This window comes from Microtus ochrogaster, unplaced genomic scaffold (genome assembly GCF_000317375.1).
Source record: "Microtus ochrogaster isolate Prairie Vole_2 unplaced genomic scaffold, MicOch1.0 UNK20, whole genome shotgun sequence".
Lineage (NCBI taxonomy): Eukaryota > Metazoa > Chordata > Mammalia > Rodentia > Cricetidae > Microtus > Microtus ochrogaster.
Genome location: NW_004949118.1, coordinates 1864245 through 1883474, shown reverse-complemented (window position 1 = coordinate 1883474; position 19230 = coordinate 1864245). Strand labels below are relative to the sequence as shown.

General features: G+C 42.8%; 1 protein-coding gene across 5 annotated transcripts in view; it reads left to right on the top strand.

Annotated features, from left to right (window-relative positions):
- Nucleotides 1-8560: 8560 nt before the first annotated feature.
- The window catches only part of Dlgap1 (DLG associated protein 1), a 791676-nt gene continuing 781006 nt past the window's right edge, over nt 8561-19230 (top strand). For all 5 annotated transcript variants that reach the window (XM_026789510.1, XM_026789514.1, XM_026789512.1 and 2 more), the window contains exon 1: nt 8561-9060. The gene's annotated coding sequence lies outside the window, so the exon portion shown is untranslated. The remainder of the gene's footprint in view (nt 9061-19230) is intronic.

Here is a 19230-nt window from a genome sequence, read left to right as displayed (position 1 = left end):
TGTACCAGACCTGAGTATATCCCTACTTTTTTTTAAAGGTCTTAAAAGTATGTTAGCATCGATATTAATATTTAATTACATGTCTGGATGCGATGCTTCTGAGAATTCAAGATCTATCTTCTGACAGATTTAGATCTAAAGGATCAACTCTTAGGAGAGTGTGCATTATTCACAGAATCCTCCAGGTTTTCTTATCCATCTTTTTATGCATACACTAGAAAGTCATTTGTTTCCCTTGAGCTACACCCATTTTCCTTGGTAAAAGATGTTTTCCTTAAGCCTCCTTTGTACAACCATGTAAACAGCATCAGGCAGCAGGTGAGTGTGCATTGCTAAATGCTGGTCTTGCTGTTGGCCTATGCTGATTTCAGGTCATTTGCATATGAATTCTTTGTAATTTGGATTATCTCCATTGAGGGCCGCGTGTAAAATATTTCCCTTCTGAAAGGTTATGAAAAAAATCCACCTAACATGACAAGCTTAAATATGAACTGAGGTTGAAAAAGACAAGACACCAAATTAAATACAATATGAAAACAGATTAATATTAAGAATAATACAATTACTCCTGCAGCTGTCAGGGTGTATTGTGTGGAAAAAAAATCAAAGGTCAAATTTTGATGCTATTATTTGTTTTTGCCCAATTTTTACTTAGTGTAGTCTGTTGAGAACGTTTCTGTCTCTGGAGAAATTAGAATACTGCAAAATTATAAGATCTCTTCAGTGGATTAAATGTCTTCCTAAATTAAAAAGCTTAAAGTAGAATTGTTAAATATTACAGTTCCTTGATATAAAAATATGGAATAAGCTCCGTCTTCTATTGTGTACAATATTGTTAGCTTAACTTTGCTAATAAGGATGTCTGTTTTTTTCTCTTATTTTCACTCTTTTGCTGTAATCGTTTGTGGTAAACATTCTATTTTTTAAAGTGACTTCTCAAGGATATCTTGATCTTTTTCTTATCTGAAATTGTTGTTTCCAGTGCATTAAAATGACTAATTAAGTTTTTAATCCAGTCCCAAATGTGCCGTGTTTCCACTCAAGTGAATTATTTTGGTAATCTAACCATGATTGTAACTGACTTGCAAGTCATAGCTAAGATTTTCAATGTCATCTTGAAGAGAAGAGAAATTCACCCAAAAACTTAAGGCACCAAAGTGAACAAAAAAGCGTCTTGTTTCAGAAAGCTAATGAAATTTGGTGACTAATTGGATGTGGTGGCAAAGCTCAAGAAAGAGTCTCAGCAGACTTCTTATTTCTGGCTTCCTGATTCTTACGTAGTTACCTCTAGTCATGAAATGAACTTCCTCTGCCAAGTGAGCATCCGTGGTGTCTGAGGTGTGGTATGAGCTGTATACTGAATCTGCCTTTCCACTGGGCGAGCCACTGCTAGCTCTGTGCGGAGAGAGCTCTGCTGTTGTGTGATGCTAAACCTCTGAAAGTTCTCTTTCCCTGAGAAACCAAACCACTTCTCTCAGAAGGATGCAGAAGAGGGGCCCGCAGATGAGAACGGTTAGCGAGATCAAATGCTGGGCAGCAGTTTGTCCATCGTATTACGGCATTGACAATTCGATAAATAATCTTACCATCTTCATAAAGCACTAAATAAAACATAAAGTCAAAAGACTCACTGAAAAGCACTTGAGACTAAAAAGATAATTATATTTCGCTGGACTGTCTATTAAAACGAAAGTCTGGACAGAGTAGCTGCGTCTGGTTCTCCTCAAGCTTCGGGTCTGCTTTTTGCTGTTTTTGCTTTTTATTGTGAAAAAAAAGAAGCTTCTTGTTTTTTTTTTTAAACTTTTATTTTAATTACTTTTATAGTTTTATACATGAGCACATCATGTTCACGTCATTTCCACCTCTCCCCCAGCTCCCGGTGTTGTCCCATTCCTCTCAAATTCCTGACCATTTAAAACTATTACTTTGCAGAACCTACTGAGTCCAGTTAGGTATGTTTGTTTAGAGCTATCCATGTAAAATTGGGAGACCAACCTAGGGGGTTATCTGCAGAGAAAACTGGTTCTCCCTCCCTCAGCAGCCATCACCAGCTATAGCATTTTATCTGCTGGAGGAACAGACTTAAGTTTTTCACATCCACTCTGGTGTACCCACAGGTAGGGCCTTGTCCAGGCCACCAGGCCGTTGGGAGTTTATGAGTGCAGCACCCCTGTCCTGTATCTTGCAGCATTCAAACTTTTTTTTTTTTTTTTTTTTTTTTTTTACAAATAACAGAAGTATCTCTATTTCGATATTAAAAACAAAACACCACGACTTTTTCCTTCTTTACTGATTTTACTTGAGACAAAGTCTGGGTATTTTTTCCTCAGAATCCTGGGATATTAGACATGGTCTTGTTGGGCTTGGAATGTAGCCCAGTGGGTAGAGCGCTGGCCTAGTTTTTTTTTTTAATTGCTTTTATTGAGCTATATATTTTTCTCTGTTCCCCTCCCCTTCAACCCTCTCCCATGGTCCCCACGCTCTCAATTTACTCAGGAGATCTTGTCTTTTTCTACTTCCTTATGTCCATTACATCCATGTATGTCTCTTTTAGGGTCCTCATTGTTGTCTAGGTTCTCTGGGATTATGATTTATAGGCTGGTTTTCTTTGCTTTATGTCTAAAAGTCAATTATGAGTAAGTACATATGATATTTGTTTTTCTGGGTCTGGGTTACCTCACTCAATATGTTTTCTAGATCTATCCATTTACCCACAAATTTCAAGATGTCATCACTTTTTCCTGCTGTGTAGTACTCCATTGTGTAAATGTACCACATTTTCCTTATCCACTCTTCGGTCAAGGGGCGTTTAGGTTGTTTGCAGGTTCTGGCTATGACAAACAGTCTGCATTCATTCTTGTCCTTTGGTTTTTAGCATCTTTCTTCCCTCCTTAGGGGCTGTGTTGTGAATGTTCCAGATAGGATTGGCATACCAAGATCACTTTTTGCTTTGTTTTGCATCTCTGTGGTAACCTCTGTCTGTTACAGACAGAAGTATGCCTATGCATGAATGTCAGGATAAATATTTAGAATACAGTTAGAGGGTATATTAATTTAGGAAAATGTCAGCCATACATTGTTCTTTGGGGTCTATGACCTTTCCAATCATGATTCTTCACTGTATAAGAAGTGATATGAACGAGTTACCCCCTATTGGGGAGTTAATTCCAATTAGACAGCTATTGGTTAGCCCTAAGATATCCGTTTCACTGTTGTTGTATTGACAGTCATTTTTATGGCTTTCAAGCTTTAGAACTGGGCAGACTCATCAATATTGTTTTTCTTCAGGCCACCTGTATAGCAGCATAGCAGCGTCTGATAATACGAGAACTGCCCCTCAGGGAGGAGTTTTCCAAGTAAGTGTCAGCTCGATCCCCTCCAGTTCCAAGACCTAAGTGTGTGATATCTTAAGCAGTAGTTTTACCTTCAAATTCTGTGAAGCAGCTAAGGGGAATGGCAACAGCCTACCGTGTTTTGGGAGTCTGGTGGTTCCCTTGATCAACAACTCTAAAGAAGGTGTCTCTTGCTTGACACAGGTTTTTTTTTTTTTTTCACATAGCCTATGGTTCCTGAAACCAAGGAAGGGGTGTGTGAACACTATCACTGCATGTGAGGTAACTCTATTTAACACATATGTGTATATGAAAATATATAAAATATAAACATATATGTGTTTTTACCAGACTTAAAAATAATTAAAATAATGTTTCCTCATGGGCCTTTCAAATATCCTTAGTGTGATTTATCTCTCCTTCTTCCCTCTTTGTCTATATTACCCTCCTAATCTCCTCGCCAGATGAGTTTCCTCTATTTTCCCCCTTTCCCAATTCATAGCATCTGTGTCCTAACAAACATCTGCTTCTACAGTTCCTTCTCCTTCTTCCCCACTGACCTTGTTCTTTTTCCCGATTTATTCCCTTACTCTACTTTATACACTCAAACCTAAAGATTGGATTCTCATTTCTTAAACATGTTACGGGCATAGGTTTTTAATTTGCCTGCAGGTGAATACTGTATCACATAAACTTCTATTAAATACCATTAAGACATTTGCTGACATCATAAAATATTCTCATAGCCATTACAGTCAATGACATTGCAAATATGTATTGACTATCTGTGGAAAGACAAGTGTTGGGCTAATTTTTGGTGATCTAAATAGGGACAGAATCTCAAAAACATAATTCAGGTACTTTGAACTATTTGAGATATATATATATATATACGTATATATATGTATAAATGTGTCTATCTATCTATATCTATATCTATATCTATATCTATATCTATATCTATATCTATATCTATCTATATATATATATAGAGAGAGAGAGGCATGGTCAGCATTGGCGAAATTTGATGCTACCCAATCATTTGGGAAAGCGGCTTAGTTGAAGCCACTCTTGCAATGAATATTACTCAACAAAGAAAAGACAGAACATTGCAATGGGAAAGTTTGAGATAGTTTCACATGTGTGAAAGAGCGCATCACATAAATGGTACTACAGAAAGCAGTTCTGTATGAAAGAAAATGCACAAACCATGAATGCAAAGACCAAATAAGGGGGAAGAAGCAAGGGAAACTTTGTGCATCATGCTGAAGATTTATACTTTATATAGATATTAAAAGTCCTTAAAGTGGTACAATTGCATGGCCAAAGTTGCAGTTTTAATACATTTTAAAATTAGTATCATTTTTTGGAAGAAAAGGAAAATCTAGATTAAAGAAAAGAGATATTATAGTAATTGAGATTGAAAATAGATATTATAGTAGCCTAGAAGGGAGAATTTGGGAGCCCAATAGGTCGATACTAGAAATGGAGATAGAGGTTGAATTTGAGACCTGTTTAGATGGTGGAAGAGGCCAGCAGTAGTTGCAGACTAAACTACTAGTTATAACTAGTTTACGGGTTTCTGTTGCTACCCATGGCTATTTGGTGGATGATATTGCCATGGCTGAATACAAGAAGCCTTTTTTATTTTTACTACTGTCATGACCCAAAGACCTCACAGATGTAGGCTTTACCTCTGTGCTACCCATTGCCAGGAAGAGAAATAAATTTGAATGGAGGAGAGGAGTAGATGATGGGTTAACTTTGATCTATTACATCTGAGGTGTCTGAAAATTTAAGGTACATTTTTTTCTAGCATGTTTGGGGACTCACAAATCTTACACCTAGTGGAGATGTGAGGACTGGAGATATTTATCGAGAAATCATCATTTTAATGTTATTTAAAACTAGGAAAACATATGAGAATGTTCAATTAAAGTAAATGTGGCTGGGCGGTAGTGGTACATGCCTTTAATCCCAGCACTAGGGAGGCAGAGGCAGGTGGATCTCTGGGAGTTCGAGACCAGCCTGGTCTACAATAGCTAGTTCCAGGACAGGCTCCAAAGCTACAGAGAAACCATGTCTCGAAACAACAACAACAAAACAACAACAAAAAAAGTGAACATCTTTAATGTTTACTTTTCAAATAGACCTTTGGGTTCTTCTTTGCTGCATGGTTATTTAGTTCTATTTTTACCTGCTACAAGGTGTCATGGACAGGGCAGAATGTCACCATTCTGCTTTTGTCAGAAAGCGAGAAATTCTGTGACAGGAAACCAGTCTGCCCATAGTTTCAAATGTTCTGTTCTTACCATCATGTCTGTGGACTTAGCCAACATTGAATAAGCTTCTCCAGGAGTGTCGTATATGTGAAAACATTCTCACGCAATCCTCTAACCATAGTGTATCTTCAGGAACATGAGCATGGCACTAGGCGAAAGGTCTTTATGACTTGTCTCTATCTATTGCTAGTGATGACTGTGAGCTTGTTGGCTAGAAGACGTGTCAAATCCTCGTCTTATGAGTCTGGAAGACAGAAATCTGACATCAGGTTAAACGGGCTAACATCGAGAACATCCTGTTCTTCCTCTGGAGGTGGCTAAGGAAAGCTGCCCCCTTGCTGCTTTTTATTGGGCAGAATCTGCATTTCTCATGGCTGTCTTTCTTCACCTTCCGAGTATACAGAGAGCAGAGTCCCCCCCTTTCCTTCTGATTTCTGCCCTCCTTACCCCCACCTCTGGTGAGGACCTTGTCATTACAAAGAGTCAAAGGAGCGCAGGGTGATAATCTTTCTGCCTCAAGGTTTCTAGTTGAGTCTTATCGGCAAAGTTCTCTCTCCCACAGAAGGCAACGTTGACTGCTGCCGAAGAGTAGGACTGGACATCTTTTCATGTATTATTCAATCAACACACTGCGATTGCAGAAGGAGTACAGCTGACTAGCTCTGAGTTGTCTGCTGCTTATATTCATGCTCATATAATTTATTCGTATGGTAGATATTAATCTTTTAAAAGTCAAATAAACACAAGTATATAAACAACAACAAAAATACTATCACGTTTCCTTATAAAGTGTTTCTTTAAAGTGACTGTAAGAATATATATATAATGTAAATTATATATTATATGCATATATAACATAATATAATGTAAATTCAGAAGCCAGTCAATGAACTAGACACCCTTTATAAAAAAAAATCTCAATATCTAATTCTTCTTCTTTGGAACTCTGATATTTTTTGATGAATTATCTATTTTTAATCCCATGTGTGTCTCAAAGACTGGCAAGTCCGTGGACCTGCCTTAGACTGTGGACAGTGAGCCTTCATCTGTGTTTTCTTCCCTTATGGTACACCCAGGCAGTTAGTACCTGTATGACCCTGGCTGCTCAGATGTTCAAGCCAATGATGCTAAAGTCTCAGTTCAGCAGTAGGAGAGCAGAATAACCCATTGGGTTATCTCTCTTTTTGACTTTCTAATAATAATAATAAAAAACCCCTAAACTATCTCCAGCTTTCCTGATCCCTCCCATGTGAACATTGTCCCAGCTCCTGCTTACTAACAATACTGCTTGCAGCCCATTCTCTAATTCTGGAAGTTTGCAGTATTTTCCCAATGAACAACTTTTACTTACATTCGTCATATTTGGCTTCTATCACAGTCAGAAAAGCCTCACAAAAGCAGGATTGTACAGATATGATTATTCTCCTATAAGAAGCTTGGTTTCTGCAAACTCTCTCTACCACTGAGCTATATAGAATATGCTGTTTGATAAAAACTATTTTGAATAAAAAAGAAAGAATTTTGATTTCAAGCAAAAATTTTTCTTTACTAAAGTTATCTAATTTATGTTAGAACTTAACAATTATGAAAATTTTCTTAAATATTTGGCATCATTTTAAAAAATATGCATGGATTGAACATATTTAGAAGCCCATGCAAGCCCTGTAGTTGCCTTTTCCAAATTATTAAGAGTATAGGGCCTCTTCAAGGAGCCAGATCTGAAGGGCGGGCATCCCCACATAGTCATTTTTGAGTCTGCTGAGGCTCTGTTAGAATGCTCAGAGTTTACCTCTATTTAGTAGCTTAGTTATTTTTTTTCTCTCTTTAATGGAAAATCACTTAGTGAAATTGTGGAGATTATTTATCTGAGTCATATTTTTATGGAAACTGCTTTTCACTTCTATGCATTTTTAGAAGTGTTTTCTTTAAAAAGAATATTCTATTAATATTTATAATTAGATAGCACACCAAACAGATGCTAAATCTTATGTTATAACTTTCTGGGTACAATTACATAAAGAAGATTATATACTTTTCATCAGAATGTTCTCCCCGGGAGCTGAAGAACAAAAGGGCTTTCTCTGTGAACATGACATTTCTTTTCGCGGGCGGAAGTAAACAGGAAGATGATGATTAACCACAATTAACCATTTTAGCATGCTAGTGTTGATCCTGAGTGTCATACTTAATGCCTAGTGTAGTATTGAGTAGAACAGCAACACAGTGCGTTTTTAAGTGATTGACTTGGTCTTTTATTTCTTCTCAGTTAACCTGTTTACACTATTATTCTGGTCCTTCTGTGATGTTGGTGGGTTCACCCTACCTTCAGAGCTATTCAATATCCAGGAAAGGGCAGAGGATAGAGGTTTTGCTGATATCAGAGGACAGAAGGAAGAGATTGTCTTTTCTTTTCTTTAATTAAAACAGAACGAATGAAAAACGTTAACATCTATCTAATCCATATAACCTGCCCAAGAGCTCTTGATGTAAAGACAAGAAACCGAGTCGCCAAGGAAGAACAGTTTTGAGTGTTCGTGTCAGATCTGAAGTCCTCTGTGATGTGTGAGTCCGAGCCTTTCTACTTAATGTGTCTCTTCTTAAGTGGTTACTTCTTCAAGAGATCCTAGGGTGGGCTCCGAGAGCTTTCCAATAACCCTTTGCCCATAGACTCTCCGGGCTAGACCGACGCTCTGCTTTCTGTACTTAGAATAGCAAGCAGAGAAAAGGAGCAAGCGCCGGGCAGAGGGGAGCGGAAGTTTACTTCCCCACCCCCCACCCCCACGCCGCGAGACGCTGCGCAAGGGTAGGGATAGGTCACGCCCACTAGCGGGTGGCCGCCTCTGGGCTCCAGGCTGAGCTGCTCGAGTCCGCTCTGAGGAAGGCGCGGACGCACTTGCCACCGGAGGCTGAGCGAGCGAGCGAGAGAGCGCGCACCCTCCGGGAGCCGCCTGCGCCTCCCCGCGGCCCGGGACGCACGTGCCTGGGCCAGGGCCAAGGCCAGTGGCCACTCCGTAGTAGCCGGGGCGGGTGGGGAGCGACTGGCTCGCGGCCGCGGCCGTCGCCCGCCCGCCGGCTCCGGTGGTTGGGTGGAGGAAGCGCGGGACTCCTCCTCCCCGCCGTATTAACATGCACCCAGGGGCGGGTGACCAGCCCAGCCTCGCCGCCCCTGCCCGCCGCTGCGTCCCGGCGCTCAGTCTCCGCGCCAGAGGCGAGCCTTGCGCTCTGGGCGCCGCAATCGAGAGGACACGGCCTCGCAGACACCTTCCTCCGGCGGGGAGCGGCAGGAGCGGCAGCGCCTGGCTGGGCGCCTTCCCATCACCTCGCTGAGGGGCGTCCCCGGCCGCGGGACCACCGTTCTGGCCCGAGCTCCGAGGTTCGTAGGACGGACGGACAGACGGACAGACGCCACCAGCGAGTTCCGGACTGGAACTGAGGGCAGCGGCAAGGTAACGCCGGGCTGCACAGCGGGGCTGGGGCGTGCGCGGCGGCGGTGGCGGCGGCAGTGGCGGTGGCGCTGGGTGGCTCCTGGCTCCGGCTCACCTCCCGCTGCGAGGTCGCGGTTGCCCGCGCATCCTTAGGGACTGCGGGCTGCCTCTGCTGGCCATTGGCCGGCACTCTGAATTCCCTGACTTCTGCCCAGGGGGCACGTCTGGTCCTAGTAGTGACCTAGGGATCCCCGCGGCCAGTGTGCCCCTTCCCCGGGCATGGGATCCTCGAAGCTCCCTGGGGTGTTCCAGAAGGAATAGCTTTTTAACCGAGACTGGGTCCCTGGAGGGGGAGGGGAGGGGATAAGAACCCGGGTCCTATGTTTCTAATGACTCCAAATTCACACCCGGGGTTCAGCACCTTGCAGGCGAAGGCTGCTGCTGCCGCTGCTCACTGCAGGAGACTTCACCATGAGCTCCTGAGTCGTTTGCAAAGCAAGTTGTTGCATTCTTTTTGTGTGTGACATTTTTGGCATTGGCTGTGAAGAGCGACCCCTTCCCCGTGTGTGGAATAGGGAAAAAAGAGAGACACAAAGACAGTGTCACGGAGAAATGCCCACAGAGGATAGGGTCCCGGGGTAGGGGTGTCACTGTAGTGTTTCTGAGGCCAACTGCCCGCGAATCGCACCGCAGGCGGTTAGAGCCTGCATTCAAGGGACCTAATGAGTGGCGCTGGAGTCGGAATCGGGAGAGGAACGAGCAGCTCTTCTTGCTCCAGGCTGGGCCAGATAACAAATTGTACTTTCATGGAGGGGTGGCTGCAGCTGCGGGAGGGACCTTAATGGTTCCGCGTGGTGATGAAGACCTAGCATTCAGGACCTGGGGAAGGCGAGCAGTTCCCATCTTCATGTTGTCTCCGAGGTCATGGGAAGGGGCGACTGCAGCCTGAGTGCCCGCTCCAGAGACGCTGAGTTCCACTGCCAGGCGGGCGCCGTGCTGGCCCTGGGTGTCTCCTCACCCCTTGCCTGGCCTGGAACGCTGCGGATTTTTTTTTTTTTCTGTCTGAGAACGGGAGGGTATATGGACGGGAAGGGGTTGCAGGTGGCAAAGCTAGGAGGACCTGCTCTCTGTGGGGGATAAGAGGTTATGTCTTTTATGGACCGAGGGGAGATGTCTCACTCCTCTCTAGGAGAGACTTGAGCTCTGCGAGGCTGGGGATCGATCACGCCTCCTGGCCTAGCAAGTGGAGTTAGAACAGAATCTCAAGATGGATAATAAAAGTCACACATTACTAACGGATCTTTATCTTTTGTGGTCTTCACAATGACTTCTTAGAAGACAGTCATTCTAACGGGGATGAGGGGAGGGCTTAGAATTTAGAACTCAGGAAAGACATTTAGGGCCTAAGGCAAAGGTCTTGCTCACCCTCCCCCCCTCAGTTTTTTTGTCTGTTTCTGTTTGTTTTAAATCAGAAAGGAGGTACCATAAGGAACAGTTCTTTTAAACAGTAATTTACATCACAATTTCAGTTTCGGGGAGCAACTCGCGATTGGTTTTAATCATTTTGTGTAGATAACAAAACTGTTCCAAGTTAGATGGAGATCATGTGCAGGCAAGGAATGATGAAAACTCTTCTGGTTTATCCAAGCCCAGAGGAAAGTTGTCTTTATGTTGCTTAACAGGAAATCTAATACATTAAACAAATGTATATAACACGTTCAGAATTTAAGTGCTAGGATTTAAAGGCTACCCTTGGGCCCAGAAAATCCAAACTTCGGGATGAAATGAAGTTGATAGAAATCTGGTGTCCGTCGCTTGCATCTTCATTTTATTTGGATTTGATGGTTCATCTTAAAGTTGCTGAGACGATATTCATTCCAAGTTCTAGGTCTAAAATTCTGTGAATTTTTTTTTTTAAACTAAGTGACTTTCTTTAGAGAAAATGTAACTTCGCATGAGAAAACACTTGCAGATGTAGGCTAAGTTTAAAAACTACATCTGCATCTCTCTGTTATCCTAAGTTTTGCTGTTAAATTAAATATGGACAACATAGGGTGGGGGTGGGAAATGGATATGACCAAGATACATTGTATATTTGTAGGAATTTTCCAAAAAAAAAAAAAAAAACAAACTAGTTAACAGACATTTTAAAAGATGCACTTTTTCGACAAAGCTTTTCAAATCGTATTCCAGTCCCTGTGCTGAGGGGAATGGCACACACATAAGCTTTCCCTGTGGGGTCTGTGATGGTTCAGCACCTCTCATTTCTCCCTCCAGATTCATTTTATTCTACAGGACTGAAAACACGATGAATCACATGAGCAATTATTCAAAGCCAGTAGAAAGAGGACCTCAAAATATTGGACAAGAAATACCACAAACCTACATCTTCTGCTTTCCAAATTCTGATGTTTTAAATTTCTTACTAAATCCAGACTTAGGGACAGGAACTGTATACACTTAGACTTGTTAAGTGCATACCTTTGTTCCAAACAGCCATCAAGACTGATGTTTCATATAAAATTAACAGCCCTGAGATGGGAACTTGTTTGATTAATGGTGCAGAGACAGCAGACCATCACTCTGGCTTCAGTTCAGTAGAGGCAAGTGCCATCATTTCTTTCTTTCCTTTTTTTTTCTTCTTCAGGAAACCCTTGTGGAAATAGAGTTCACTCTTTTCATTCACCATAACAATTTCTAGTTGAGCAGAAATAAGTGAAATGCTACTCATTGAACATTTCTATAATGAAATTGGTGTAATCAACCCAAACTCATATCGTGTTCCTTTAGTATCATACTCACCAATTTTTTTAACCTTAGCAGAGGGCAGAGAATTAGTTTCTATTTAGGAGGCTTCCAATTGGAGGAGTTTGTGAAGATTTGCCACACTGCTGGGTGTCCTGCATGCCGAGACTGGGGGGTACCGGGATTGAGGCGTGGAGGCTTCTTTTCAACAACCTACCTTTGTTTTGCCCCAAGCTAAAGCCTTTTATACCTCTACTGCTTCTGAGGAAAACTACAGGCCAGAAAGAAGACAAACATCCTTGTCAATTACAGACCACAAGGAAGTTCCGCTGTTGGTCAGGGGGAGTGAGGGCAGCTGGATTACAACAAAGATTCCTTTTCTTTAGAAACTGACTTTTGTTGTGAATTCTTTTATTTCTTTTCTCTCTGCATTGATATGTTGGTTTTACCTTAGAATTTACCTTAAAGCAAGAAGGCCAGTCAGGGTCTTGAAAAACTCAATACGGACCTCCCATCATTCTAATTCATGCCTATTACATGTTGTCTGTTGTGTACTTAAAAATGTAATGAAAGGGCATCCACAACTCTTGCAAAGGACTGTAGTTAGTTCCTAGCACCCACCCATATGGGGCAGCTCTCAACTGTTTCTAATTCCAAATCCATGAACTTTAGTGCCCTCTTCTGGACTTTTCTGGTCTCTGCCCCCAAGTGCACATACACACATATCCACAATTAAAAACATAAATCTTTTAAAAATCGGATGACTGTTATCTTAAGAAGGCCTTTGGCCAGCATTCCAGAAAATTTTGGTGCTGCTGAGAACATTGGTGGTTGAAAAGCACCCCAATACCTTGGACTGTCTCTATTCCCAGAAAACTCCTAAGTGCTTCCAGGTCTATGTTTTCAAAGAAAGGAATCATCATAGTGCCCCTGAAGAAGTCCTTCATTATTTTAAATCATGGGAGACGTTGCAGTCTGATTATTTTTCAATGCTGGTGAAGGTTTCTTTTACTAGATTTGGTCCTGGTCAGGAGTAGCCCAAGATTTGTTTCTAGGAGGAGGACCTGAGACACTCTCCCCAAAAGAAGGTTTATGACCAGCCATCTACCATCCTCTTTAATTTAACAGACACGGAGGGCTGATGGCAGTGAATGTGAATACCAGAACCTTCTCTTCAACTCATATCCATTTAGTTCCGTATTAACGGCTTCCTTCTCTGCAACCGTGTGATGTACGAACCTACACACAAATGGGATTAAGAGGAAGAGCAACAAAAATGGATGTGTAGGTCAGGCAGTTTGGACAGCGAGTGACCTTCCTTTGAGGCCCACTGCTCCTTGGGTGATTTTCATGAGGCTGGTCTTGCACAGAAGTGCTGACTCAACGGTTTCCCAGCCTTCATTGTAGTAGGTGCTGGGGCTGAGTCTGCATCCTTAAATGCCTTAAGATTTCCCTGACTGATATTTATCATTTTCTTCCTCTGAGAGAAGTTAATACCTTCGGGGAAAGAAGTTAACCCGGTGAGGAAAACCCGTGCTCACAGGACGCTCTGCCTGATACCTAGTTAACCGGAGTAGCTGGGATGTGACTGCGTATTTTGCAGTTGGTTACAAACTACATAGCAATGCCCTGAATACACAAGGAAAATGTAAACGCACCCTCCTCCCTCTTCCTAGAATTTGCCAGAAATGAAACCATTTATTTTCATATTCACTTCTAACTCGCATCTGTCGTCACTGACAATTTGTCTGTCTTCTCAGTGTTCCTTGTCAGCTCCATGAGCAGCTACACAAAGGCAGGCTGTCAAGTGTGTCGTGCGGAGCGGCCCAACTTTGCCAAGTTTCCTCAGTATTCAACAGCGCAATGTGCGTGTGGACGCCATGGCTAAGCAGTTGGCAAGGGAGGCATTGTGCTATGGTTGCCTTATCTCCCTGACCTTGAGTCAGAATCTCTCGGCACCCACGGTTCAGAGACATTTAAAGGGCTCGCTCAGGCAGCTTGGGGGAAGGTCTCCCTGGGCACATTGCCAGCTCTGCTGCCTTACTCTGTGGCTTGGGTTAAGCTAATTTGAAAACATCTACTAGAGTAACTTTCCTGTTAACTCTATCCCTGGCAAATGCACTTGAGTCCATGGTAGGCAGATTAGCATTAACCCCCTCTAACCCGAGGGTTATGGCCCTTTCCCTGGAGACCCTTTCTGTCTTGATTTTAATTCACAGTGGGAACTCACTGTGAAATCTATTTCAGAACTAGAAATTTCCCTGCTACATTTCTTTACAGAAACACATGCTGCAGTTTGTGAGGAACATGACTCTTTGGTCCTGTCTCGGACTCTGCAGACAGCCCTTCTTTGATGGGCTTCATCACATTGGGAACGAGGAAGAATGCAGGGCACACACTCATCTCCTTCCATGCTAGTTCTTTTGCCCAGGATGCAGGGAGACCTTCTCAGTTTTCCAAGCAAGGGTGTGCTTTCCTCTTCAGTTGTGGAGGACAGCCGGGGAGTCAGGAAGCCCTGCCGTGTCTGGACCTCTACTGTGTGAACTCTTGCCTGGGCAGTTCAGAGGGGGGGCACTCGATCCTGTGAGGTGGTGTGAACTGTGAAGAGAAGTCCTCCCCTCTCCTCCCAGGACATGGGTTCTTCAAAGGTTTCTTCTTTCTTATTCCTCAATGGAAGGATCATTTAATTAACGAAGGTCTCCAGCTGGATACAGTTGGACGGCTTTGGCTTTGTAGTCTCTTCAGGGTCTTTGCAGTTAATAAGGATGTGCTGTCCGGTGACGGTATGAGTGGATGGCAGCCTTCCCCACAGAACGCTGTGACCTGAGAGCTAAAGAGAGCATGCTCAGCAATGCCACCAATGACCAGCACAGTGCAGGGCGCCTGGTAGCCGGTCAGCATGGACCAGCTGTGTGAACAGTCTGATAATTAAATAGGCGAGTGAGTGAATGGAGCTGTGTTCCAGCTGTGCAGAGACCATCATGCCGAAGGTTCCTGTCATTGATTTTTGCATAGCTTGCCTTGCAAGATCAGATTCTGGGTTGTTTAGCCCTAGGCTTACTTGGATAATACCTTTGAGAGACAGATGATCCCAGGGCTGCCAAACTGTCGTAGTAATGTTATTTTTCCAGCGAGGGGCCTGGAGTCGTTTTATGAAAAATGGAAGATTCTAGAGCCAATCAAAATTCCCATTTCTCTTTCTTCCTCCTTATGCACAGCAAGCTTAGCAATAGTAAACCATTCCGTTTCTTTTGGCCTCACCTTTTAAATCTCCTTTCCTGCCACCCACCTTGGAGAAGAACATGGTCCACCTGTGCCTTATTTTAATTTGTGATTTTCTGTTTCTGTTCTCGTCAGCCCCCTGAAGACCAGAAGCTCACGGGATAACAGAGACAGTGGCTAGTATAAGGTTTGCATATGGAAAGAAGCAAAAGTGCTTTGGGACTCTGCCTTAGTTGGTCTTGTGTCAAGATGACACAAAATAGAGTCACCTGGGAGGAGGGTGCCTCAGTGGGGGGTGATGGCCTCCAGCAAATTGGCCTTTAGGCAAGTCTTTGTGGCACCTCCTTGATTGCTGATGTGGCCTTGGCTCACTGTGGGTGGTGTCACTCCTGGGCAGGTGGTCCTGGGACTTATGAGAAATGTACTTGAACGTGAGCTGAGAAGGAAGTCGGGAAGTAGTGTTCCCATGTGGTCTCTGTTTCAGTACCTGCCTCCAGGTTCCTACTTAAGTTCCTGCCCTGGCTTCCCTCCGTGATGGAGTATGACATGAATCTATAAGACAGATAGACTCTTTCCTCCCCAAACTGGGTGTTCTGATAGTGTTTGCTCACAGCAACAGAAAGCAGACTATCATAGGGGCTTAAAGGAAGAACCTTATCACAGAGATGAGAGACAAACCCAGTACTTCAGCTGACTTTCTTTTTCTTTCTTTTTTTAAGATTTATTTATTTATTTATTATGTATAATAACATTCTGCCTGCATATATGCCCGCACACCAGAAGAGGGCGCTGGATGTCATTACAGATGGTTGTGAGCCACCATATAGTTGCTGAGAATTGAACTCAGGTCCTCTGGAAGGGTAGCCAGTGCTCTTAACCGCTGAGCCATCTCTCCAGCCCTTCAGCTGACTTTCTTTTCTTTCTTTTTTTTTTTTTTTTGGTTTTTTCGAGACAGGGTTTCTCTGTGGCTTTGGAGCCTGTCCTGGAACTAGCTCTGTAGACCAGGCTGGTCTCGAACTCACAGAGATCCGCCTACCTCTGCCTCCCGAGTGCTGGGATTAAAGGCGTGCGCCACCATCGCCTGGCTTCAGCTGACTTTCTTAAGGCTGAATTCTGTTTAGGCCCTCAGCACAAACCATAATGCTCCCTCTGTGGATCATACTTGAATCTAAGTTCTCAAACTAAGTGGGAGTGTAGCCTTCTAAGTATTTTCCAACAAACAACTTTCAAGTTGTTGTTTTTTTTTAATTTGTTCCTCCACAGCCTCTACTTCTGGCATATTTGAAAACTATGGGGAGGTAGACTAGCTTCCTGGTACACTGACATGCCAACTGCAGACTGTTTTATATCAGATATCAGGTCCACAGTTCAGCCTTGAGTGGTCCATAAGGAAAGATGAGGGTCAATGTGGATATAGCCGATCTTCTCAGTTATAATAGCTGAATTCACATGCATATGCCAGTGATTTGAAGTAGTTTACCTTGCTGGTTAGAATCCTCCAGAATTTGCACAGTCACTATCAGATATTGGTAACCATATATTATGTCTAATAATGAGGAAATCAAAACATGTGTGCTATCTCTTGGGTACTTACTATGATGGAGAATACAGAAGTGCAAGACATGCTTCAAATCATGGACCAGCATAAAATGCAATCTAGAGGATAAAATTATAACACAGAAAATATTGGGAGGCTGAAGTAGGTGCATTGCTGTGAGTTCAAGGTCAGTCTTGACAACAGTGAATTTCAGGCTAACTTGGGCTACAGAGTGAAAACCCATCAAAAAAACAAACAAAAAGATGAAGGGAATAATTAGTAAGAACCTGTTGGGTTATAGAATAAAACCAACTGTTCAAACATACGGGCTCACCAGTCATATTTACTGTATTTATTTTAAACTTAGCTGTATGTGTGGGGCTTATCAAAGAATCAAAGCATTATGGGAGGCTTCGGAAGAAAGTCTTAGAAGCCTCATGGATTAGAAAGAATTCAATCAAAGGATATGGCTTGCAGGCTGGGTAAGATGTCTATAAAAATCTGGCAACGCATGTTCCTGGTCTCTGGGGTAAGCTTCATCTTTGTGCTGATGAATTTGATTCTGGAGGATGGTGATATTACTGATAGGGACCTACCATAGAGGGCTTAATACTTGAATAGGAATGTGTAGACTTTCTAGGAGCCATTCATAGATTATAAATAGGCAGAGCTTTGGAGGACGGGGTCGTTTGGACGACCATATCCCAGAACTAGACCAACATCTTTGGGACACTTTTTGAATAATAGGTATAGGGAGATAGGTATGTGAGAAAATAAATTTTTCTAGTAATTTTTGACTGTTTTCTCTTATGTGTGAGTTATACTGTTTTCAGTTCCATATTACTAAAACTATAATTAAAGACTTTGATATTATCAAAAAGTTAAATACCATTGAATGAAATAAATGCCTCATGCCTCCTACCCAGGTTGTGAACTAGTCCCTGTGCACAGTGTTGTGTGTATTTTACAAATTCATCTCCCCTTACTGGGTACTCTACGTGCCATTTTGTATCCTTACCATTCCCTGTGTCTTGTATGCTTTGCTGTGTGCTAACATACATCTAAACACCAGGGTCTGGATTTTAGGCTCTATAAAAATACCGGCATGCTCTTTGCATTCTTCAGCTCTTTTTTTATTAACCCAAAATGTGTTATGTACAGGTTCAGTTTGTGCGACTTTACTGCTCCCTACTATTCTAGTCTATGGCTATGTCATGTTTCATGTTCCAGTCTTTTCTTGATGGGAGTTTATGCTGCTTAAAAACAAGGCTGCTTTCATTATTCTGTTGCTCTTTGCTTATGCTAACAAAGGAGAGCTCCTTAGGGTCAATGCTCACCATAGCAGTTTTAAGAGGACGGCATCTTACTTGCACACTTGGCAGATTATGTCTGAGTACCAGAATTGGTACATCTCTTTATATTCCAGCCCACAATCACAAGAGGTCCTTTTGTTCCACATCCTTGCCAACCCGTGGTGATGCACTTTGCATTTTGCTAATCGCGTGGATGTGAGACAGTATCTCATTGTAGCATTAATTTGTTCCCGAAGACGGCTAGGAATGCTGGCGAGGTTTTCCTTCTTATTAACATTTTGGCTGGGACGGTGGTTGGTTTCTCTCCTATTAACCTTTCCTCTCTCACTGCTGTTCATTTGAACTCATTGATTTAGATACTCTGGATGTCACATGCTTTCCTTCTCGGGGTTATGAATTTCAATGGTCTTCACTCCGTTAGTGGCTTGTCTTTTCGTTTTGATGGTGTCTCGTGGTAAAATGTTCCTTTACGTTTGACAAGATGTAGGTGTTATCATTCCTTGTTCTGAGTCTGAAGTGATAAAGAAGCTGTCCTCTCCTCACAGACGGCTGAAGCTATGCTTTCACGTTGAGTTCTCAAGGACTTATCAGCTGTGGTTACTGTTTAAAGCCTTTAATTACAGCCCAAATTTGAAGAAGATGCATACCTTGTCTCGCTTTTAATTCATTCCTCATTGGTTAGAGTGAGATTGTTGGATTTCTTTGAATTCTGCGGTTGACAAACATCCAGACTTCATTCTATGCCTCGAATGTACAGAAGCTTCTGAGCAGTATTTCTTGCCCCCCAAGTTTCTTTGCTTTTCTTCCCTCCCTCCCTCCCTCCCTCCCTCCCTCTTTCCTTCCCTCCCTCCTCCCTCCCTTTCCCCCCATACCTGTAAGGTAGGGCTACACGATGGAGCCCAGGCCAGCCTCAGCCTCACAGCCAAGTCCTGGGATCACAGGCTGATATCAGTAGACCTTGCAAGATAAATGTTTCTAAAGTCTTCCCGAGACTTCCAGGAGAACAGAAAAGCACGCTCATCCTTACTCCTCTGTCCTAGCACCAAGCATGTGCTGTGCACAGTGTGCCTTCAGATGTATCCCTGGGGCATGGGCAGCAGCCCTACTTCTTTTTTTTTTTTTTTTGACTTCTAAGCCATTTATTTATTTATTTATTAAAGATTTCTGTCTCTTCCCCACCACCGCCTCCCATTTCCCTCCCCCTCCCGCAATCAAGTCCCCCTCCCTTGTCAGCCCAAAGAGCAATCAGGGTTCCCTGCCCTGTGTCCAAGGACCACCCACCTTCATCGAGGTCTAGTAAGGTGAGCATCCAAACTGCCTAGGCTCCCACAAAGCCAGTATGTGCAGTAGGATCAAAAACCCATTGCCATTGTT